Source organism: Phyllostomus hastatus, unplaced genomic scaffold (genome assembly GCF_019186645.2).
Source record: "Phyllostomus hastatus isolate PE091 unplaced genomic scaffold, TTU_PhHast_1.1 phas_contig_196, whole genome shotgun sequence".
Lineage (NCBI taxonomy): Eukaryota > Metazoa > Chordata > Mammalia > Chiroptera > Phyllostomidae > Phyllostomus > Phyllostomus hastatus.
Window position 1 is genome coordinate 34,818,099 of NW_025333709.1, and position 24,787 is coordinate 34,842,885.

The 24,787-nt window shown below is 37.6% G+C and overlaps 1 pseudogene; it reads right to left on the reverse strand.

Moving 5' to 3' along the window:
- Window positions 1-3,950: 3,950 nt before the first annotated feature.
- Window positions 3,951-4,779, reverse strand: LOC123815625 (annotated as a pseudogene).
- Between the last annotated feature and the right edge of the window lie 20,008 nt (window positions 4,780-24,787).

Here is a 24,787-nt window from a genome sequence, read left to right on the forward strand (position 1 = left end):
GGCTAGTCAACATTACATTTATAATCACAAGACTATGGGCCCATACAAAATTTACCAGGCAGTTATTTTTCTGGGAAAAAAATGCTGTTTTTAAAAACACTTTAATTTAATGCCATTTTAAATTCATGTTAAAAGATCTAAGAATGTATTTTGTGTTTGAAGTTGCTTCTACTGATGATACAGCTCTTTCTGGGTCTGAGAGTAAAAGAATGAGAGATGAATGGCATTTCTTCTTAAGCAAAATACCAATTAAGAAAGCTTTAGCCTGGAGTTGCAGTCTATTTTCAGTCTGCTATTATGTGAAATTTTGTCATTTTACTTTGAGTTTCCACATACTGGGAAAACGCTCAGAATAAGTCTGTATAATGCTTAAAAGCTTGGGTATGAGACATGTGTGATTTGTAAATTCTGTTTTTTCCACTTACTAATTGAACTTGGGACAAAGTAGTTATTCTTTTTATTGTAGGTTGAATGGTATCCCCCCACCCAATGATATGTTGAGGCTCTAATTTCCTAGTACATCACAATTGACCTTACTTGGAAATAGGATCTTTGAAGATATAATTAGTTAAGATGAGGTGATTAGAGTGGGCCCTAACCTAATACGACTGATGTACATATAAAGGGGAAACTTGGATACAAAGATACTGTTGGGGAAATATAGCTTAAACTCTTCTTCCAGCCCAGAGCACCTCTCCACAGAAGAGGCAGTAGAAAAATAAAACAAAACAACAGTTTGATTATTGAATAGGAAGTAAACCAAAATATGATGTACATCATGGACAATCAATTAAGAAATTTCAGAGACAGAAAAATCCTTACCCTGTTCTATGGCCAAGCAGATACAACCCGTTACATGCATACTTTCAAGATAATCAATGGCCAGTCAAGTAAGAGTACTTGACAGTGCCTTTCATCACACATGGTTCATGCTAACTTTACTTGGTAACTGGGGTGACCATCTGTGTTGCCTAAATGACTTTATCCAGAGGAAAACGGACCTTTTATCTGTTTTTTGATAGTTTTGCAACTTGGAACAAGGCCCCACTGAAGTTAGGCTTCTACATTCCTGCATCTACCGGGGGATTCTCCCTCACAGCCCTCAGAAGGAACCAACCCTGTTGATGCCCTGATCTGAACCTTCTACTCATCGGAGCTGTGAGATGATACATTTCTGTTGTTTAAGTCACTCAGTTTTAGGACTTTGTTAAGGTAGCCCTAGCAAGCGAATACATCCTTTATATTCCAGTTTTTTTCTCCTCTGGAATCAGTGGGGTTTGGGAAGGCATGAGAACTGTAAAGTGGGTATGGTATATCTACTTCAGAGAATGTCAAGATAAATAAATGAGCTGAAGCATATAAGATACTTAGCAAAATGCCTGGAGCATAGTACTCATTACATTTTGCCTGTCATTAATACTCTTCTTCTTTCCTTGAGAAAATTGTATAGTATTGTTGGAAGTAAACTCAGCAGGTTAGACAAAATTCTCTCATGTCTTTTTCATCTCCAAAATTCAATTATTTTATTTTTTATCTTAAAATTATAAGCCCCTTTTGCTCATTTCACTATAAATCTATCAATTAAGATATATTGACTGTTTCTTATTCAGTTCAACAAAATATTATTTCCTAAGGAATCTGCATGTGGAAAAATTGATTAGGTAGAGTAGTGGAAATATAAAGTGATATAGAGAAAGTATAGAAGATGGAGAAATCAAATCTGGGGACCAGATGGATAAATGAAGACTGAACAGACTAGATGATTTTGGGAGTGGAGTCTGGAGTTTGAATTAATCACCCAGGAAAGGGCAGAAACAGTCATTCCAGGCCTAGGGAGCAGCAAGTCCTAAAAAAACAATTAACAACATACAATATTACTTGTTGCTTCAAATATTTTTGGAGCCTAAATTGTAGTAGGAGCAGGGGCAGATGTGGCTGAAAGGGAAGACATCAGCCAGGTTATGCCAGAACAAAGGGGAAATGTCACATTAGGGATGGAAGCTTTGGAAAAAAGAACTAAGGGTGCAACAGGTAACTTTTGAATACAAATGATACATAACGTAATGAGAGTCAACTGTATGTCAGGCCCTATTCTAGGTACTTTCATGAGTATTTACAAAGGTAATTTATATGGAAGCTTTTTTAGGTATGTATTTTTATCTTCACCTTCAGGAAAGGACCAGAGACACTGAGAGCTTAGGCAATATGTTTTTGGTCATAGAAACTAGTAGCAGAAGTAGAATTTGATACTATGTGATGTTGGTTCAAAAAAATGTGTGTACATCCATTGTGCTTTAGCAAAGTGTAGCCAACGCCATTTGCAGACTACATGGAAGGAGGTAGACCAGAGCAGATAGTAATGCTCATATATGAATCCTATCTGTTTTTTATGGTGCAGTTCAAATGCCACATTTTCTGCAAAAATTTTCCTAATGCTCCCCACTAGAAGTCACCTCCCTGTAGTAAATTCATTTTATTATCTTTTTGTAGTATATGGTTTATAAAACTTCTAAAATTTGTATTGAAGTGACTTTATAACTGCCTTAGCTTCTTTACATGAGTTGTCACTTTATTACTAAAAATGGTCTGTGGTGATATCTTTAAAATAAGAGGTACAAAATGAATATAGTGCATTTCTGGAAGTTGGTAAGTCACTGAATGAGTGGTAACTGAGTGACCTGAGGCACTCTTTGAGTAAGTGGGAAAAGCTGAAATATAAATTTGTTTTAACAAGTAATTCTCCAAAGATTTAGAAGCTGGCAGCACTGACTCTTAGGGCAAAAGAGAAGTGACAATAAGCAGGGAAGATGAGGTGGGTCCAGTAATTTAGGTCAGATATCATGAGGGGCTGGCTTAGAGTGGGTATAGTGAGACTGCAGTAAGGGGAAAGAATATAGGATGTATTATAAAAGCAAAGCAGCAAAGGACTCAGGGGCCAACCTCATAAAAGAAAGGAAGAAAGTGAAGTGCATTATATACAATGTGTTACAATTTGCTAATAGTTTAAAATTAGTTTTTAAATTTATTGAGGTGACATTGGGTTAATAAGAATATATGGGTTTCAAGTGTACATTTCTATGATACATGATCTGTATATTGCATTGTGTGCCCACCACCCAAAGCCAAATCATCTTCCATCATCATATATTTGGCCCCATTTCAGATAAGGTTTTGATTTATTATTTAAAGAGTGTTAAAATGAGGATCTGATGCTTAGTTGATGTTTTTATTTCCAGCACTTTGATCTACATTCTCTGATTTTTACAAAGACTTCCTTTGCTGTTTGACTAATCTAAGTAAACATTCTAAGCTGTGACTGCCCCTCCAGCTATACCCAGGGTGCTAGGGGCAGGAGGAAACACTGTCCAGGGGTAGAATCCAAAGGTCTCACTTTCCTGGAAACTATGTGTTGACATTTCCTTAGCGCATTTTCTGTGACCATCCTTTTCCACTTCATCCGAAGTCAGCATTCCACACAGAAGATGCTTAGCGTGTCTCTCATTCACTCTCATTTCTTCTTCACACACTATGTTGTCTTCCTTTACTTTGGCTTCCTTAATACGTTAGTTCAGTTATCTGGCTATTCTATAGCACTTGCCCTGAATTGTCACTAAGAATAGGTTCTGTATGTGAAGTGACATTGATGAAATTTGCTTCATGTCGTGAAACAGTTGGAGATTTTTCAGAACATGGAATTTCTACACACTGTTCTAACCCTTCTTTTATGTATTTAATCTTTTATTTTTGGTCTAATTAACTACTGATATCTTTTATTGTTCCCAGGCCCGTCCCTGTCCCTACATGTGGGGGCAGCAACAGTGTGGGAGGGGTGACATGTTGCAGGGGGTTGAGCAGGGCCTGGCTAGCATGCTCTGGGGGATCAACCAGGGAACAGTTCATAGCTGCTCTCTCCCATGCAGCTGGAGAGGCCAGCAGTGTCTTCTGTTGGCTCAGTTCCACAAACTCTTTCTCTTAATGCTCCCTGAAAACAGCCTCTGTGTCACTCCTCGTCTCCACTCCGGGCTGCTGCTGGCCTCCTCTCCCTGTGGGCTCTGCTGCTGTCTGTACTCTGACTCACTGGCTGACAGTGCTTGTGCTAAAGCTAAGTCGTCTTCCTCCAGAGAACTTGTGGCCTGGGGTTTGGGCTCTGCCAGGAGCAGTTCCAGGGCTCTCTGCAGAGCCCCATCCTCACTCCAGCCATTCTGCAAAGCAATCCCTGGAGCAGCAGTGTGTGACAGAGACTGTGCTGTGGCTCTGCTGGGAGAAGTAGATGAAGGCAAGGTCCAACTTGGGTTGGGGATGGTGCTTGTAGAAGAAGCCAGACCTCCTTCTGTGGAGATGGCATCAAGCCCTACCTTGCTGGTTGGGTGCCCCACCCCAGAACAATCATGGTCCAGTGGGTGATGATGATTGATGCAGAAGGTTCGGTCACAATGTACACAGGTCAGCTTCACCATTTCCTGCTGCAGCAGCCAGAGTGTTCACACTTGTTGGTGAAGATTGCATTTTTGCTGTGCTGGATCTGAGCGACAGTCTTGGTCGTTGTGCTCCCATGCAGTGTGGTCAGGGGGCTTCCTCTGGCCACAGGCACAGGCACATTACGAAGTGGGCATGCAGGTACTTGTATAGTCTGTTGGTAAGCAGATCCACAGTGATGCTGAGCATAGGCCACATGATCTGCACAGAAGATGCCCTAACAGGCATCAGACTTGAGCAGAGAAAATCTAAGCGCTGATGGCTCAGTTCCAAACAGTGAGCCCTGAGGTCTGGAAACTCCATTGCCGGGTGGGACAGGACCAGAGCCTCTGCCTATATATTTAAACTTAATAATATGAAGTAAGAATCTCTGAGAAAATCTATTGAGTGACTTTCATGATTAAATGGAGGATTCTAACAAACCCATCATCAGTGGACAAATAAAACCTATTCCTTAACTAGGAGCTTTTATTCTTTAACTCTCACTTAGCTACAATTAAAAAAAATTCCTAGTATTCACATAATTTTTTTCTGTCTTGTGCAGTTTTTTTTTTTAAATTTAGTATTAAATTTATTGGGGTGACATTGGTTAACATATAGTTTTCAAGAGTACAGGTTTATGATACAGCATTTGTGTATTGCATTGTGTGCCCCCCACCCAGAGTCAAACCATCTTCCCTCACCATATATTCGACGCCTTACTCTTTAACACCCCTCCATCCCTCTTCCTTCTGGTAACCACCATTCTGTTGTCTGTGTCTATGAGTTTTTGTTTTTGTTTTTTTCTTGTTTGTCCTTTTGTTGCTTTCAGTTTTATACCCCATATATGAGGGAAGGATTTCCATTCTGACCACTCTTCTTCAACACAGTATTGGAAGTCCTAGCCAGAGCAATCAGGCAAGAGAAAGAAATGAGAGGCATCCAAATTTGTGAAGGAAGAAGTAAAAATGTCATGTTTTGCAGATAACATGATTCTTTATACAGAAAGCCCTAAAAACTCCACCAAAAATGTATGATCTATTCTTGGAGGTATTTTCTCAGTTACTTGTTTTAGTTGAAAATATGAAATTAAGAGAAAATGATGATCATATAATATTACATTTCAATGTAATCATGGCTGTCATTTAAAAACTTTTAAATATCAAAACAAGCTTATACAAAGGAGAATGTAGAACTCACATATTTGGAGAACTTATAATGAATTAGCTGTTTTATGACTCTTTCCTGGTTAAGTGAGCATCTGCTGTAAGGTAGTTGCTCTGTATTTCTATTTACAGATGAGAAACCTTGGAGTCATAATGCAAAGTTATATATCCTGTTTAAAGCCACACAAGTAAGTGACATGGGTATGATTTGGACCTGTTTTATCTAAGTTTTTTTTTAAATACCACCTTGTTTTCTTCCTTAGTGAAGAGCAATGAACAGTGTCCAAATATAGTTCTATAAGAGGCAATTTTATCCAGAAGCATCATAACTTAAAGAAATGTCTTGATATCAGAAGATCTGGTTTTAATTTCCTCTTTTATTACCATCTATTGGTGGGACCTTAAATGGTCTCCTATCTTATAAAATAAAGATGATATTAATATACATCTCTTGGTGTGAGAATTTAATGACAGAATGTGTGTGATCATGTTTTATAAATTCTAATGTTATTAAACTATAATTATTATTATAATTCAAAGTTCAAAATATGTATTTCTTTCCTGAGGAGACTAAATCATCATAATAAAATGTGAAAATTTATATTTAAATTAGATTTTATAATAGAAGCTATACTATATTCAGTTTACTGAAATATACTATCTCAAACTAACCTTGTTATCCTTAGGACTTCTTCCTACCTTTTATTTTTTTAATATCAGCATAAGAATTTTATTGTATATTGATATGTGTTTATTTTCCACACATATTCTCATTTTAAATTTATATTTTCACTTTCTAAACTCACATACAATTAAATGTTTAATGTTCTCAATATTTTGTAATTTATTTGTTTAACCAAGATTTAGGAAAACACAGTGATATTGAGGAAAAATACTATTACATCTACTATATATTTCATATTACTTTAATAGAGAAGCAAAAGGGATGGGAATAGTAAATAAAATTTATACATCTATATATCTACATCTATCTTTATATCTGTATCTATCTATATGCACATACACACATACCAGATAACAGAAAATGGGAAGTGGTGGTGGTCTGAATTATTCTATAAATAAATTATCCCGTCCTTAGAAATGTGCCTTTACTGTAGCTTTTTATTCTATGTTGCTTACATTGCTTTTCTTCTTTTCTGTAATAATATGATTTATTATTAATTTAAGAATTATGTTCCTAAACCAATATATCTTTTTTAAAAATGATTTTTGGAATACAACACTGACAAGAATTCTAATCGGGGTAATTTAAGAATACAGAATTCACCACCTGATGGGTAATGACTTAAAGATAAAAAAATTAATATCTAAATATTTTTGTTATAGCAGGTATTCTTTAACCATGTTTATAAGATTATATAACCTACATAAGTAGATTTTACTTTTTACATTACCTAATTCCACATCAGGGAGCATAATCCGTGGCTACAAGCCGCAGTCTAGCAGGTACACCACTACCTGTGGAACTGTGCAGCTTGTTCTCTGACACATAGGAAGTCCTCATTAAGTGTTAGTTGAACCTAAAGAGAAAAGTTTCAAAAAATTTTTGATGCCAATAAGAAGAGTTTTAGCTTTTAAATGTAGAAATTTAGACAATGATTTTGCAAGATGCATTTTAATGAGTACACTAAAAAATAGTTTTAGTGAATAATAGTATTCCATGTTAGTTGCTGATCAACCCATTCTTTCGGGAAAAGATAAGCATTAACTGACAGCAGTAGAGAGTTTGGTTTTCTACTGTGGTTAAATGGGATGCTATGGCATTATTTTCCTCTGTGAGAAATTGGTTTCCAAAGCCAAGTGGAAGGGAATCAGTGACAAAGCTGGTATGTTGCTGTCATGCTCCCTGCAGTATTTAAAAGTATCCGAGGGCCATAAGGATAATCTATTGTTTCAAGTTTGTTTCTTGGCTTTAACGAATGCTTTATTCTACTGGGAACCATTCAGGTTTTGGTGATATCATTTTCTAAACAAGCTTGCTGTCATTTGATCTTGCCAGGCCCTAGGACCTCTGAATTTGGCTCATGCTTTTGGGATTTCATTCTTGTGCACAAAACAATATTTGCCACCACAGGTTTCCAATAGTTTCTTCTACTGTGGGACCATCAGTACATTCCTTGAGCTTACCTTTAATTACATTTAGACAGAGCCAACATTTTTATTTATAATCAAAACATCTTTAAGGAAAGAAGGGAAATAAGCAAAAATAATGAGAAACCAGATTAGAAAAATCTCTTTATGTTGTTGATCCTCTATTGATGGAAAACATAGTAAGTACAGGAAAAATTACAGCAGCTGAAACCCTGCATTTCTGAAACACTTATTCTTATATTGATCATCTTATTAGTGTCAGTAATGAGTTATGGACATTCAAAAGATATTATGGGGGAATGTAATTTTTATTTATTATATAACTTATTTTAAAAGAGCATGCCCACATTGGCTAGATTTGGAATAACTTCTTGGAAGGACAGGACTGGGAGAGTCAAAAGAAATACTTTCTGGATCCTCTTTAATTTAGGAGAATGGCCAAAATAATTATTTTATATGTTTTTTAACTCACTCCACAAGTAATAGAATTTTCTGCCTTATAGAAATTTTGACATTTACTTTTCTTCTTGAGCTGAATTCAGTCAAGTTTTTTTTGCATGTGTGATGACTCATTCATAATGAAATTTAAAATTCTGTGCTGACTTTGCTAATCATGTCCTAATGTTCTTGAGTTGGGAAGTCTTGGGGAGGAGTCAGGTACCTGCCAACAGGTTCATTTTCAGCTTCATTGCATATCTTGAGTTTTATTCAAAGACTATACCTGCTACCTTTGTACAGTACCATAATGCTTCTGTTTCCTGGAGCCCACGTTTACTATGGCATCTACACATGTTCCCTCTAAAGACTGTGTTAGAACTAATAATCTGTGAGGACCACTAATAGTCAAATATTGACTAAACTCTAATCTCATATATTTTTTTACCTACAAAGCTTCTTTTTTAGCCCATAAACATTTTAAGTTCTATATAAATGATTAGTGTGATTTTTAGTTTAATCATTTTATAAATTTATTTATATTTATTTATTTATTTTAGAGTGAAGAGAAGGCAGAGAGAAAGAGAGGGAGAGAAACATCTATGTGTGATTGCCTCTTGTGTGCCCCCTACTGAGGAACTAGCCTACAACCCAGGCATGTGCCCTGGCTGGGAATTGAACTGGTGACCCTTTGGTCACCAAACCAGCTACTCTTTGGACACTTTGTCTCAGGCTGGCATTAAATCTACTAAGCCACACCAGCTGGGGAATCATTGTATAAATTTAAACAGTTTAGGAAATCATCAGTACTTACCAAATTTAATTTAATCATTCATTAATAATACTACTACTAACATTTGACTATTAATTAGTACTTCTTATTTTGTCTACACATTTTGCCATGCATTAAACCAAATGTTCTAAATGCATTGCTTTGAATTGTTATGCCTGTATTATGACATAAGTATTACTACATTCCTCCCCTCCTTTAATGTAGTGGATAATTGAGGCTGAGTGAGTCTCAGGAAATATCCTGGAAGTACTAGGTACTGTGCAAGATCTTAGGGATACATTGAGTGCTTAGGGTATATTGCTGCAAACTGACATGAAAGCATGCCAGTCTGAAACTTTTGTTCCAGTGTTTTGAAAGCACAGCTAAGATGTTTTAACCTTCAACTTTGTTACTTCCAAATGTCTACGTGTTGTCTACTTTGAAAACTGTATTAGTTTTTTTTTCCAGTGGCAAGTAACAGAAACTCAGCTTAATCTAGTTTAAAGTAGAAAAAATAAAACAAACAAATTTAATTTTTATCTGGAGGGTACTTAAAGTGTTCAGATAATTGAAGGAAGAGCTTCAGAAACATAGGGAATTATGGGGCCAGGAGGCTACTGATAGGCAAGAAGTAAAGTTTAAATGCACTGAAAGATAAGTAATAATAAATGAGAAGACACATGTAATCTGTGCATAGCATGGTAAATAAGTGAATCTCAAAAAGTAAATGGGACTGATTATTTGGACAAAATATTATGTCACCTAAATGGGCAAAGTTCAATTACTCTCAGGCTTTTGTACAGTGGCAGTCACATGCTGGAGTGTGATGGCCACCACTTCTACAAAAGTCTTCAGAGGAAGAGAGTGTGGTGACATTTAATAAAAATATAAAAACAAAAATCTCATTACAAAAGCCATTGTAGTATCAACTAATTTGCCAGGACTAAGTTGAAATACATTATATCAATAAATGTGAATGAATTAAACTTTACTATTAAGACACTTATTTTAGGTTCCAATATCAACAAAAATCTCAACTGCATGCCTTCGTAAGTGAAATATAGGAAATAGACTAAAAGTGGGCGAACAGAAAAGATTAAGGAATAAAATAACAAAAATAAAGAAGAGTAACCATTTTAATATCGGGTAAGCTATTTTTTGACATAAAACTAATATACATGACTAAGAAAGATTAAAAGGGAAATGTATGAGTCAAATAATATCTTTTATGTGTATATTTATATTTTATAGCATCAAAAGAAATAGGAAAACTCTTTAAGAAATTCAAGATACAGCAGTGCCTAAAACTCTATATATTCTCATCTCAAACCACTTTCATCTCAATTTCACCAAAAGTTGATGACCAGGTATGCTGTATTAGCTTTACTCATTAGAGAGAATTTCCCTCTCCACTGTCTTTCAGACACACACTTTATTGTGTCTGAAATACATCCACATGTGTTTTTGCTGATCTATATATAAAACAAGGTCAGTCTTTTTCCTCCTCATCCAGCTGAATTTTTTGGTGACATACTTGCATAGCTCTAAATGCAAGTCCAAAGAGGGATACTTCTCAGGCAGCTTACTTGTGCCTCCTTGCCTACTCATACTCATCCCCAAATATATAATTTTTGTTTTATGATGAACTGCTACCAGCTGGGAAAGCCCAACTTTATGATTTGGCAAGTCCAACAGAATCCAGCTATAATGATAGTTGTACGTATATGATTATATTGTGTCCCATGCTCAAGCCTCCCAATTATACTAGAACTCCTTAATATGTCTGTAATAGTTCCTCAAAGGCTGTATAATTCTCCAGTAAGGATGCTGTGACCTTGTTTTGGAATACTATGGGCCTGTGTTGTGATTTTCCCACTGGGTCTTACAATAACTCGATACAACATCTTTTCCCACCACTTACACACCAGCATCATAGTGTTTGCTGCATAGTATGACTCAAGGAATAATGCCTCTTGTGTTGCATCCTGAATGTGTTGTAGAATCCTTTCCTTCTCTGGGACTCACTCAAAGCTGAGGACTTTCATGTAACTCAAAATATGAGCTAATTGCTTATCTACTAGTATGACATGCATTACCTCTAGAAGCCAAAGAGTATTATGCTTTCTTTATTGAGATAGGAAATCAACCATTCAGCAGCCTGTCTCTTATTTTGATACTGCGTTTCATGGCTGAACATCTAAAAATGTCACAGAAGTCCCATGTCTTAAGCATTCATATGGTTTACTTCTCACCCTGTAGAGTACATGGGTTCCATCAAGGTCTTCAGCATCCCAGCCACCTCTTGCTCATTTTTTCCCCAAAAAGTATGATTTCATTGATGTAATGGGTCAGTGTGATGTATTCTTAAATGTTCAGATGGGTTAGACCTCTTCAGACTACATAATGACACTGGGCAGGAAACTTGAAAAGCCCTGAGGTAAAGCTTAAAAGAGCCCTGGAAATGGATCCTCTCTTCTAATTAGAATGAAAAGAATGTATTCCCTAAATCAATACCCTTATTAATCTGTCCTAGCAATAATACCACATTTATAACAGCAACTATGATCAGACTACTCTTTGATGAAGATTGAAGTAGACTGCAGTTATTTTTCAGAATGCATTTAATTTTTGCCAGATTTGTGAATTAAATGGAGACGTGGAAGAGAGTGCTACCCTTGCATCCTTTAGGTCCTCCATCACATCACTAGTCTCTGTGTTTGATTTGTTTTGTTGGGGCGGGGTAGGGGTTTTCATTTCAAAGGTTTTCACTTGACCTTTCCTACTAGGATAGCTCATACTCCACAGGCCAAGAATTCAATGTAGGAGTTATTCAACTGCCAGTTTATTAATTCCAATTATATACAGTGAGTCTGGGAAAAAGACCACTGTGTGGGTCTGCAGACATAGTGGGTCACCAGAAGCTGGACTTTAGCTAGGACTGTATTTATTATCACTTGACCCATGAGTCCCTACTCCAGTAGAAGGGCCATGGTGGTATCTATGGCAATGCAGACCCTGTATCTCATAGTCTTTGAAAAGTCTCTGTAATACTTTTTCTTCAGTGCCCAATCCACTGAATCCATTGCCACAGTTCACTTTGGGGAGAGACTAAGGGAAACATCATGGAATATATCTGCACATGACAGAATATTTCCTCTTCAGTCACTGGGGTCCAGATCTGAAAATTGGCTCATGTGTGGAAACTCTGCAAGTGGTTTTAATTTTGTATGGTGGCAATCACTTTAGCTTTCCACATGTCCATTCTTGCCTCTTTCTGATTGTAGATATTGTGGAAGCTGCAGCACCTATGTGGCTACACTTTTACCTGGTTCCCATGCTTGATAAACTATCTATAAAGCTTCCTGCATGTCAAACCCCTTGTCTGCCTCTCCTACATTATCAATTTGCTAGTAATTGTGGCCTCTGGGATTCAGGCAGTTAAGTCTGGCCACTTGACTTTGACTGTTTTGAGGACATATCATTCTTGTACATGTTAGTAAGTTCAGCTCTGTAGTCACTTCTTTTATCATCAGCCCTGGCTTACAGCTGCCACTGATTTTTTTGTTTCTTTGTTTTTGTGATGCTCATGCCACCACCACCACCAGTTCCTAATGGCTTTGATGAAAGATGTATTTTGGGCTTTCCTGTGGAACATATTCTAGTGAGTCTTTGATCTCACGTAAAATGTCTATTCTAGTATGCCTGCACCCCTCAGCCTGTTGTTTCTTCATTATTTGCCAGAGAAACTCATACATTTACTCTGTCAATGTAAGAAATGTCCAGAGCTATAAGAATTTCAGTCAAATAGGCAATTGCTGAGAAGCCAAAACTTAACAGATTGAGAAAATATGTGGAAAATGGCAGTTTGGGGCCTTTTTTATACATTACAATAAAAAAGGAGGCAAAAGGGGTTGTAGGAAATCCATTAGTGTTAGATAAGGAAGGCAGGAAAAAGCAAAAGGAGGGATCCTCTGGGCTTGGATAGAAAGTAAAATGATAGACATACTTCTTTTACATAGGTGGGCACAGGATAGTTAATAGCAATTAACAAATAACAAGAACAGGGAGGAGATTTGTGGGTTGTGCCTGAGAGGTTTGAGAAAGGGGAAGTTACCTTGACATTCCAAAGTTATGTTATTATAGATGCTAAAAGACAACAGATGGACTCAATTAAGGTAAAGATTGATTTTCATCAGGGAAGATTCTAGCCTAGGACATGACTACCTGCCATAAACTGCTGTTAGTTTTAAAAGTTTTAATTTCAAACCATCCAATGTGTTTACTTTAGGTCTCTGAGTTTGTAAGGCTGCCACACAGGCCTCCCCTAAGCTTGTTAGTTTTAGTATGTGGCCCCTGTTCATCCACAACTCTTTTCTGATTGTGTCTGTCACCTTTTCCGTGTTTGTAAGAGCCATGCCATCCATTAGTTAGGCATAGTCCCTGTATCCTTTCTGGGCTGTTAATTCCATGTCCTGAGAAAATATCCCCAAATCAATGAACTCTTACCCAGTCTTATATACTAGACATCTCTATTAAGCAGCCTAAAAATTCAATGCTAGGAATTCTTGCCTGGCTTCTACTGGTACACACTACCTAATTCTTCCAGTTCTTTTACTATGTAGTCTGTAATCTTTCTTATCAGTCATAGAATATTCTCAGCCAATTAATGCTGAGATTTAACCTTGATTATTGGTCTGGAAGCCAAGAAAAAAGGTGGGTGTGGCTGATGAGGGGAGTGCTTGCTGCAGGCCCAGAGAAGTCAGGGGTGGGACTGCAGAGCCAACGTCCTCCGAGGCATCAAGGCAGACAGCTCATCTCCTGTGCAGGGTTCTTGGATTTCCCTACCAGGGTCCTCATCTTTGCATAACTACCTGCTTTTCTTGAGTATTTAAATGTCTGAAGCTCTTGCCTGCTAATGATTAGATTAGCTTACAGCTTAATTGAGCCTGTCCTTCCATTACTGAAGATAAAGTCCTTTTTGGAAGCTACTCCAGAGACCTCTGGCTCTCTTAGTGAGCCATTAACTCCCTTTTAGAGTCTATTTTTCACTGTGAACCAGTTCCGAATCTTCATCTAACTACCACTTTTCTTTGACTACTCCAGGTTCCCCTGTGGTCCATTGAAAAGTGGATACTAATATGGGAGACTTGACCATGAAGGAGAATGGGGAGTTGAAGGAGCTGGTAGAGCCATGAGTCTGCCCAGCATGTCTGATTTCTTACAAAGGGGGCAAGGAAGGAAAATAGGTTGGGAGCATGAGTCTTAGACTTCAGCACAGTTCTGAGGAAGTTCAGCAAAGCTCATAGGGGGTCTTTGACAGAAGTTACTTGAATATCCCTGCTGTGCTCAGTTACTAGGTGAGAGAAGCCCACAGGGCACTTGGTTTTGGAGCAAACGCCATGATGGATTTGAGAATTTAGCAACAGGGGCCATCAGTTAATTACACTCCTGAAGTCAAAGACTTGATCAGTATATTTTCAGGGCTGGAACAGTATAAGCACGCGTGTACACCCACACAGATACATACATTCTCTTTTATACGAAACTGCACAGAAATTGAACTTATGAATCTTTCTTTGTTAAAATATAAGTTGGTCACTAGTGTTGTTATTGCTACAGAAGAGCTAGTGGTGTTGCTGAACAGTCAGTGGGGTTCTACTGCTCATCGCCTATAGGCAGAACTCTGGAGTCTAAAGTTGGGTGGAAAAGGGAAGGGGTTGCTTATTTAAAATCTGTACAGTTTTGAAATGCTGGCAGGTTTCTGTACTCAGAGCCCAACTCCCTTGAAAATACAAATAATCCTGAAGATGAACAACCCTGCTACTTTCTTCCAGGCCAGACTAGTTCCAGAAAGTGCCTGGAATCCCTTTTCCCATTATAAGTGCCATCCTTTGAGAAATGCCGGTGGTTGCAATATGCTCATCCAAGCTGCTTGGCAGCTACCAGTCACAGTTCAGCTCCAGACATTTCTCCCAAGTCTGTGTGTGCCTGGCCAGGCAGGGCCAAGCTGCATCAACCAGCACTGCCACCACTTTCTATGTGGGCTTGTTGCCAGGGCTGTTTCCCAGTCCACATGGCTCCAAGGGTCCACTGGCCACAGGAATTCAGGCCCGCTACAGCCAACCAGACTAACGAGGGAAGGGGAAAAAGACCACATGTTTTCCCTGCAGCATCTACTTTGGAGACTTGGCACAGAAATCTATGCATGACAGAGCAACAGGCTCTTCCACCAACGTGTGCCAGTGTCCGTCATTTGTGTCAGCTCCCCAGTGTGTTTGACCATCTTCTGCCATTTTGCAGCAGGGGGCAGAAGTTTCCCAGCCATGCACAGAGGCACAACAAGCATCTCAACCTGAGGCAGGGTGTCCAACCCCCATAGCTCATGTAGATTCTGTATAAGCTCCCTCAGTCTGGGCCACCAGTTTTTACCCTCCCTTGGGATATGGAAGCTCACCCCAGCTCTGGTTTTGATCCCAAGGTGTCTTCAACATTTCCCATCTCCTTCTGGAGAAACAGGCTTTTTTGCTTGTTACTGCTTCAAATTGATACCTTGGGTTTTCCTCCCTGACCTTCTGGGGGAAGATGTTGGCTGAGGTACCCTCCTCTGCTCCTCAGTGATCTGGCCCAGCACACCCTGTTACCTTATGATATATCACAATATACTGTACAATACTACAACATAGCATTAGTAATTCTGGCTCTAAGCAGGCATACAATCATATTTAATAGTAGGAAATCTGTTAGTAGTTCCCAATGTTAACTCAAAATAATAATCATATGATAGCCAGAAATGCTCAACATACATTGCCTAATTTTTTTAGCTCTTTTAGATAAAAAATTCTTAGTAAAATGGGAACTGTACAGATAGTTCTTTATATATACACACACACACATACATACATATATATACGTATACACACACATACACATACACTCACACACACGAGGTCTATCCAGAAAGTATCCAGTCATGTAATATGAAAAATAGAGACATCCATTGAAGAAAATACAAGAAACATACATAGAATAATTACACCTTAGTCCCATTCAAAGTAGGCACCTTGAAACCTCACACAGTTCTCCCAATTGCCATCAGCTGCCCCATCGTATTTTCCTGAGTCTCATCGATGGTCTGAAATCTCTTCCTTTTTGAAGGTGATTTTACTTTTGGGAAAAGTTGGAAGTCACAGGGCACCAAATCTGGGCTATAGAGGGTCTGAGTCACCTGGGTGATTTGATGTTTCACCAAAAAAACTCTGCATGAGAGGTGATGCATGAGTGGGCGAACTGTCATGATAAAGGTGCCAGTCATCAGTTGCCCACAGCTGCAGCCTTCTGAATCATCCAAATACTTTTCACAGAGGAAGGTTCAAGCTTAACAAAAAATTTTATGCAGCTTTGTCACTCTATTCATTCATTCATTTTGAATGGAGTGTCTGCACGTACACATGCTCAGTCAATGGCATCTACTGCCCCCAGTGACTAGTACAGTGAAGTCATCATCGTTCATGCATGTGCATTCCAGTTCACTCTCCTTGGCTGCCATTCTTGGATTTCATGAACTTGTCTATTTTTATTTAATACCTTGTATATGTGGTATCATGTGAGTGGCATCATGCTATCACACAGTGTTCCTGACTGGCTAGTTTTACTCAACATGAAGTCCTCAATGTCTTTGTGCTAAATCCTCAAGGTCCATGTTGTCACACATTGTAGAATTTGTTGCACGTGGGTCACCGGCCAGCAGTGACCATAGAACGCTGTGGATGGTTCGACGAAAAACACGTGAGAAAAAATGACACATGCACAGAGACAGACTAGTTTCTGTGGGGAAGTAGGGACGAAATGGCCACCCCCCCCCCTAGTGGGGAGCGCACCGATTTACAGTCCATACCTGCTTTTATTGGGCTCATTCTGCATAATAATTCAGGTAAAGTACAGTACTCATTAGGGGGAAGTAAGGAACCATAGAAAACAAAGAACTCTGCCAGTCTATTGAGTCAGGGGTCAAAGAGCTGTAAGACTGAGGAACAAAATAACTTCCTTCTAAGACCTTTCTCATTCAACTGAGAGCATTCTAAACAAAGAAGGTTTCACAGTAATTTACATATTCTTTCTTAGGCCTGATCACCCCGGGAATCCGCACTTCTCAGTACCGAGCTGCACCACCCTGTCATTGTTTCAGGCTTAGGTGGAGCAAGGAAACTAAGGCAACTGGGAGACAAGGAGGGTTTTTTTTCCCAGATGCTGAGAACTCAGGCTATGTCAAAGCCAAGGAGCGAGGGTCCATCACCCCCTTTTGCTGCAGCCCCCCAAGTCCTTCTTTTGGGGGGCCTCCCAAAGTGATCGTGCCTGTCTTAGGTCATTCCCCTCGTGGGGAATCTTACCCATCTTTGGCTAACCGACCAAGCTTTTTGGGGTTCAGTTATGAATAAAGCAGCAGAAGCAGCATTCCTGCCAGGAAGACAAGCTTTTGTCTCCTTGCTGGCTTACGGTTCCAAGGGCGTTCCCTTAGCCTTAGCCTAGGTGGGGGTTTCAGCTTCTGATACCAGTCAGGGTGGTTCCCAACAAGAATTTCTCCTTTTTAAGGCTGAATATTATTCAGTTGCATGTGCATACTACAATTTCTTTATCTGTTCATCTGTTGCTAGGCATTGAGGTTGCTTCCACACCCTGCTTGTTGTGAATAATGCTGAAATGAAGATAGGAGTGCTAACATCTGAGATCCCTATTTTGATTTTGGGGGGTAAATGCCATGAAGTGGCATTGCTGGGTCACATGGTACCTCTGTTTTTAATTTTTTGAGGAACTTTTATACTGTTTTCCATAGTGGTTGCACTATGTTGCATTCCCACCAACAGTGTGCAAGGGTTCTAACTCCTCCCTGGGCTTGTCAACACTTGTCTCTTGTTTGACCATCTTGACAGATGTGAGGTGAAATCTTGTTGTTGTTTTTATTTGCATTTTTCTGATGATTAGTAAAGATGAATATCATAATATAAAATGGGAACCATATTAAAAAGTACAAGAATAAAACATTGGAGGATTTTACAGAATTTATTTACAAGCATTGCAAACTATCCAGAAGTAATGATAGGGATAATTGTTGAGTTGAATTGCATTACAGAATTTTCAGCGAAGAAAATTTTTTAAAATAAAGTCAAAATACAAGCAAAACTTGAGAACCAAGGTATTTGCAAAACATGTGAGAATAGTGAATCCTACTAATACAGGAATTGGTGATTGTTACTTCTCATTTCTTATTGTGATTCCTTTGTTTTTAATAGTTGCCTTTGGAAAGTTTAAAGTTGCTTTGCTATTATGTTTACATTCATACTCTTTAAAATGACTTATAGTTATAAAAAGAATATTTGCTTCTTTTAAATAATTTAATATTAGTAAATTCAAATTTGGTTACAGTGAAAGTGGAGTAAGTTACTCTGTCTTTAATTTAGCCTTTATAATTTTTTATAAGTTTAATTTAAAAGGTTAAATAAAAAATCACTATTTGATATTTAAACTAAAGTACTTAATACATTTATATGTGAATTTACACAGTCTTCAGGGAAATATAAATTTTAAATGAGCAACAATATGAAAAGTTATGATATATTTAAATGTCAATTTTGTGAACACAAAGGATTATGTGTAGACTAATTAAAAAACTGAGACATGGTAGCTATTTATTTTTTTCTACTTTCCAAATAATCAGAACTTTATCAAAATATTCTTTTAACATCACCTGAACATTCTGTAAATTCTAATTTTGTATCATAAAATTCAAGATAAGAGGAGAGAAATTGGGGAAATTATGCCATAATTAGTAAAGGTATATTTGACCAAAGGTATATATAAGCAAAATAATATACCTGTTTTTCCAACCTGGAATCAAAGTTGCTAGTAGTGTTGGCCTACAGAACTAATGTGTTCTGACCAGACAAAATTGATTTGATTAGGTAAGATTATGGTGTCTTTTAAAGCATCTCTTTCTTCTTAAATAACTATATTGCTACTGCTTCTTAGTAAATATTATCACTTTATTTTTTCACAAGTTAATTATGGACATTTCTAACCAGTCCCCATGTATTAGTTAATGGTAAGAAAGATGTATTAGTATAAAGAAAGATGCACATTTTAATTTGTGAAATAGGGAGTATGCCTTTTTCCTTTGTTATTCAGGAAAAAAAAAAACTGTGTTTAACCCACTGTAGTTATCTTGCTTGCACAGGAGGCATGCTGACATAAATCCAGCGGGAACACATTTATGCTCAAAGACTGTGTACGTTGCATGTAATTGGTGTAATTAGTAATTTCCTTACCTATGTCAACTCAGCATCATCAGATTGATCTTTCAAAATTATTGATCAGATCATGTTTTTCTCATGCTAAAAATGTCCTACTTTTGTTCATACAAAGCTTTAAATATTTAACTGACTTAAAAGCCATAATAGCTGATTTCTGCCTATTTCTGCAGTCTTAGTGGTTGACACTTTCTCTCTCTTACTCTCTCATTTCCTAACTTCCTAAATCCCAATTGTATTGGTTTTCTTTATCTTCTGTTTTGCTTTTGTTCTTTAACTTCTTAAACTGGCCACAGTCTCATCTTGGAACTCTCACACATTCTCTCTGTTTAGAATTCTCACTAAAATAAACCCTACTCTCAATTTTTTGTGAAGCAACCTGGTTTCATGTCTCTGGTCACCCAGACTTGAGAACTTTGAGACAGTGCTATTTTTCCTACATTATTTCTTGCTCCCTCACCCTTTGCATCGCTGTGGAAATCACATGCCACGGCTAGCAAGCAGTCTACATACCTGCTGTGAGAAACAGCAACATTCAGTTGCTGAGGCCTGAGGTAAAACTGCCCTGCTGAGCACAGACTAGATTGCTACTGAGTTTAAGGGTCGTTCACTATGCAGCAATCAGATTCATTCATACTAGCACAGCTAGTTTATACTCTGTTATGCAGTTATCATCCTACTCTGACTATATTTGACAGAGATAATTCATTCAAAATGTTAATTATATGCTAGGTTACTACTTTTGAATGAATGATTTAAATTAAATATTTTTATTACACATATTTATTCATTATTTATTATTGATTTAACTTCTAAAGTAAACTTTAGTTTAGGTTTCAGGCCCTAACTGGGTAGGGACCCATTCCTTAATCATCATTAAATCCCTGCAAGCACCCACTGTACAGAGTAATGCACAGAATTAACATTCCTTAGTGCTTGTGAAATGAATAAATAAATCATAAACTTAAAATATTAAATATTTTATTGGTAGAGAGAACTGTATATATTAATTAAATATTTTTGATAATCAGCTGGCATAATAGTTTTATAATCTTATCAATGCTTCAAAAATTAAATTAAAATAGTTATTTTTAGTGTTTTATTTGTTAAATTTTGAGGATTTTTTGCACTTAGTGAATGGGAGAGCACACCCATGTTGGTTGCAGAATTAATCACAATACCTTAAAGGACAGAAGCAATCCAGGTGTCCATCAAGAGATGAATGAATGAGCAAACTGTAGTATATACATACAATTGACTATTATTCAGACTTTAAAAGAAGACAGTTCTTATAAATACTATGATATGGATGAATACTGAGGACATTATCCTAAGGGAAATAAGCCAGTCACATAAAGATAAATAGTGTGTGATTCCATCACATGAGATACCTAGAGTAGTCAAATTTTCAGAGACTGAAAGTGGAATGGTGGTTGCCTGAGGTTGGAAGAAGGGAGGGCTGGAGAGTTGTTCAATGGGCACAGAGTTTCAAGTTGAAGAGTCCTATAGATACATGATGGTCATGGCTGCATAACAATACAAATGTACTTAATACCATTGAATTGTATATTTATTTTATTTATTTATTTAAATATTTTATTTATTTATTTTAGACAGAGGGGAAGGGAGGAAGAAAGAGAGGGAGAGAAATATCAGTGTGTGGCTGCCTCTGGTGCGCCTCCCCACTGGGGACCTGACCTGGCCTGCAGCCTAGGCATGTGCCCCGACCAGGAATGAAACTGGTGACCCTTTGGTTCACAGGCCAGTGCTCAATCCACTGAGCCACACCAGCCAGGCTGAATTGTATATTTAAAATGCCCAAAATAGTACATTTTTATGTTACGTGTATATTATAATAAGGATTTTTTAAAAAAAGAGTGCAAGAAAAAATTTTACTAGCTAGTCCTCATATGTAAGTCAATAGATATGAAAAGGCTTGATTAGATATTTAAATCTTGATTTAAGTTTGATATTACAGCCAACATTTATTTGTTGAAGACTATGAGTGAAATGAGTGAAAAGAAGCTTTACATAGTAATTTCCTTATAGTTAAACCTTATATTGGTGGCTTAGACTGTGGCCTAGGTTTGGAGCATGGCTAAAATGTGTTGATCATTATAAAAACAGGTTAGCAGGATGGCTAACAATCTAGGCAGAGGTTCCAATCTCAGCCCAACACTCACCAGCTGCATAAACTTGGGCAAATTGCTCACACTCAGTATCCTGTGTATGAATTAATATACAGGGTCTGGCAGAAGTAACACCTGCTTGAGTGTGGTTGGTAGGGTAATAATATGGGAGTAATAATTGATAGTTTTAATTCAAACATTTCACCTAAAATGTCATATGGTATGCTTGAGTGTGATATTATTATGTTACAGAATTACATGCTTATGGTTTTATAATAAAAGAGTTTGTAATAAGAAGGCATTTATTTGTGCCAGACCCTGTATGTGAAGCCCTGAGAAAACTGCCTGAAACACCACAAATATTACAATATTTAGTATTACTGTTACTGCTATAAAATCTTGGTATTAAACACCAAATTCTGTCATCTATTGGGGAGGCTTGGTAGTAAGGATCTTTTAGTAAAAGGTTACCTTATCTTTCCAGGATGATGCTACCTCCAAGGGAACCACTGTTGTTTCGGAGGAGTTGTCCAGAATCTTCCTTCTTTTGATTTATGTCAGTGCCATATCTAGGCCTTCCCAGTGCACGGAAAGTACTTCCCAGTGCATATCATTCAAGTCTATGCAGAGTAAAGGGACAAGGATTTACAGTTCAGGATTTTAATCTTAATTTCAAATCTGGAGTAAAGGGGGAATGAATCTATTACCATGATATAGATATTTTGGCCTCTCTCTCTCCTTTTAAGTGCACTTCCCAATAGTCATCTCTCCTCCTTAATCATTTAAATAATTGGCAAGTAGTACAGCCTTAGCAGAAGGTGGGAGCTTATTTATGTCTCTTCTTTGCCTGTAAAGACAAAGGAGAAGAACAGATGAGATCAGATCAAGGAGTGATTTGTTTTATAATCTCTCCAGAGAAATCTAGGAACCCCCTCCCTCCATGCTCACAGTTCTTGTTGTGAAGCATGAATGATGACACTAATTAGTTGTTCAGTGACATGGACTTCCCTTGGGTATTTTAAAGACCTACTTCTTTTCCACTCTGCATATGCTTCTCTTTGTATGTTTCCTGTTGCTCTTTCTAAAGTCTGTCTGTGAGATGGAAGAGAAAACCAAAAGAGCAGCAACCTTCTTTCTTTTTTCTTCTCAGATTTGGTGTGTGTCTAAAAGCTCATATTGAGTATATGTCAAAGAAAATTTGCTGCAGTCAGACAAACACTAATTTGGCAACATATCAGGTAAAAATATGCAAGTTATGAAACCCATGTCAAATTTACGATATAAGCACAGTATTTATATACAAGGTCTCTCCAGAGGGTATCCAGTCATGTAATATGAAAAATAGAGACATCTGTTGAGGAAGATACAAGATCCAAGAAACATTGTACATAGGACAATGACACCTCAGTCCCCTTCAAAGTAGGTACCTTGTGACCTGACACAGTTCTCCCAGTGGCCATCAGCTGCCCTGTCCATTTTCCTGAATCTCATTGATGGTCTGAAATCTCTTCCTTTTTTTAAAGATTTTATTTATTTATTTATTTTAGAGAGGGAAGGGATGGAGAGAGAGAGAGAGAGAGAGAGAGAGAGAGAGAGAGAGAGAGAGAGAGAGAGAGAGAGAGAGAGAGAGAGAGAAACATCAATGTGCAGTTACTGGGGGTCAAGGCCTGCAACCCAGGAATGTACCCTGGCTGGGAATCGAACTTGGGACACTTTGGTTCCCAGCCCGTGCTCAATCCACTGAGCTACGCCAGCCAGGGCTGAAATCTCTTCCTTTTTAAAGGTGATTTTAGTTTTAGGAAAAGCCAGAAGTTGCAGAGTACCAAATCTGGGTTGTAGGGGACATTTCGCTAAAAAAGTCTGCATGAGACCTGATGCATGAGTGGGCACGTTGCAGTGATGAAACTGCCAATCACTAGTTGCTCATAGCTGTGGCTTTCTGAATCATCTGAATGTTTAAGCTTAATGCAAAATTTGATGCAGATTCATTACTCTACTCACTCAGTCATGTTGAATATGACAGCCATGAATTACACATGCTCACTCAACAGCAGCTACAGCTCCCACTGACTAGTACAGTGAAGTCATCATTGTTCATGCACGTGCATTCCAGTCCTCTCTCTTTGGCTTCTAGATTACATCAATGTCATGCAAAGCATTCATGTTGTGTTAACAATGACTTGAATTTTTCTGGACAGACCTCATATATATGTTGAAGTTTAATGATGGATAATTGTTACAGAAACAAATGTTCGCATTCTTCCAAATGTGTCATCAAGTATCTTCCTTTTCCTGTCTCTGACTCTCAGCTCTACTTCCTACAGTGGTGATTTTATTCTCAGGTAGTCTCTCCACAAGAAGCAACAGTGGGATCCTGTAGTTGATCCAGATGTATCAAATGGATATGCACCATTTGATTGAAGGAATCCTTCTTTTATGTAATATGCTATTGATTCACCCAACATGCTTCTGATTGACCTTCCTTTAGTCATATGTACACTTGTCACCCAATGTTATGATGGAGATTGTAGTAAAGGTGGCGGTATAATCAATAGTCTCATGCTGTGGGAATGAAATAATTTCCCCAATAAATTAATTGCTTAGTAGACAAAGTATTGATATGGATTATTAGAAATACTATCCTTCTTGCTTCATTAATTTTGAGGTTTCCATGATATAACTGTATTAAGATAAAATCAACAATAAACTTTCATCATGGATGGAGAAGTTTTACATGATATTAGTGTAAGTCTCATACTCTTCTACAAGACTAAAAACAGGAAAGGATCAAGAGGCATCCCAAATTTACTGTGTCAAAGAGATAAGTATAGTCAAATGACAAAATTTTACAAGTTTCTCTAAGTTATCTTTCTCAACCTACCAGATGTCCATCTATATAAATTAAACTTTAATTATATCACTTGCAGCTCAATGCTTAACCTGCTCACATATTGAATGATAGTATTTCACATTTATTAAGCTTTTTTTATGTAGAGATGGTATCTAATCTTCCTGGCATCATTCTGAAGATGACAGACATTATCCTCATTCTCTAGATGGAGAAGTGGATAGCTTTCAAATGGCTTCAAATCACTAGCTAGTTGAGAGCTAAGTACAGTAATTTTAACTAGCACTTCAGTGTTTTATCTGCCAAACCCAGAAGGCAAAATGTTATGAAACTTTATTCTTTGATTTATTTCAGTTCAATTTAGCACAATTTGATTCACTAAGTATTATTAAGAATCCACAATGCTCTGCTTATTCATCTTTCCCTCCCCCAAATTGGATTTTTGACATTGCAACCAAGGATTTCTAACAAATTTGGATATGGGCTTATTCATCAGTGACTTCATTACATTGGACCTGTTGTGTGAATTGTGGAGAGTTAACTTTTGGAGGAAATACTTCTTATATTGT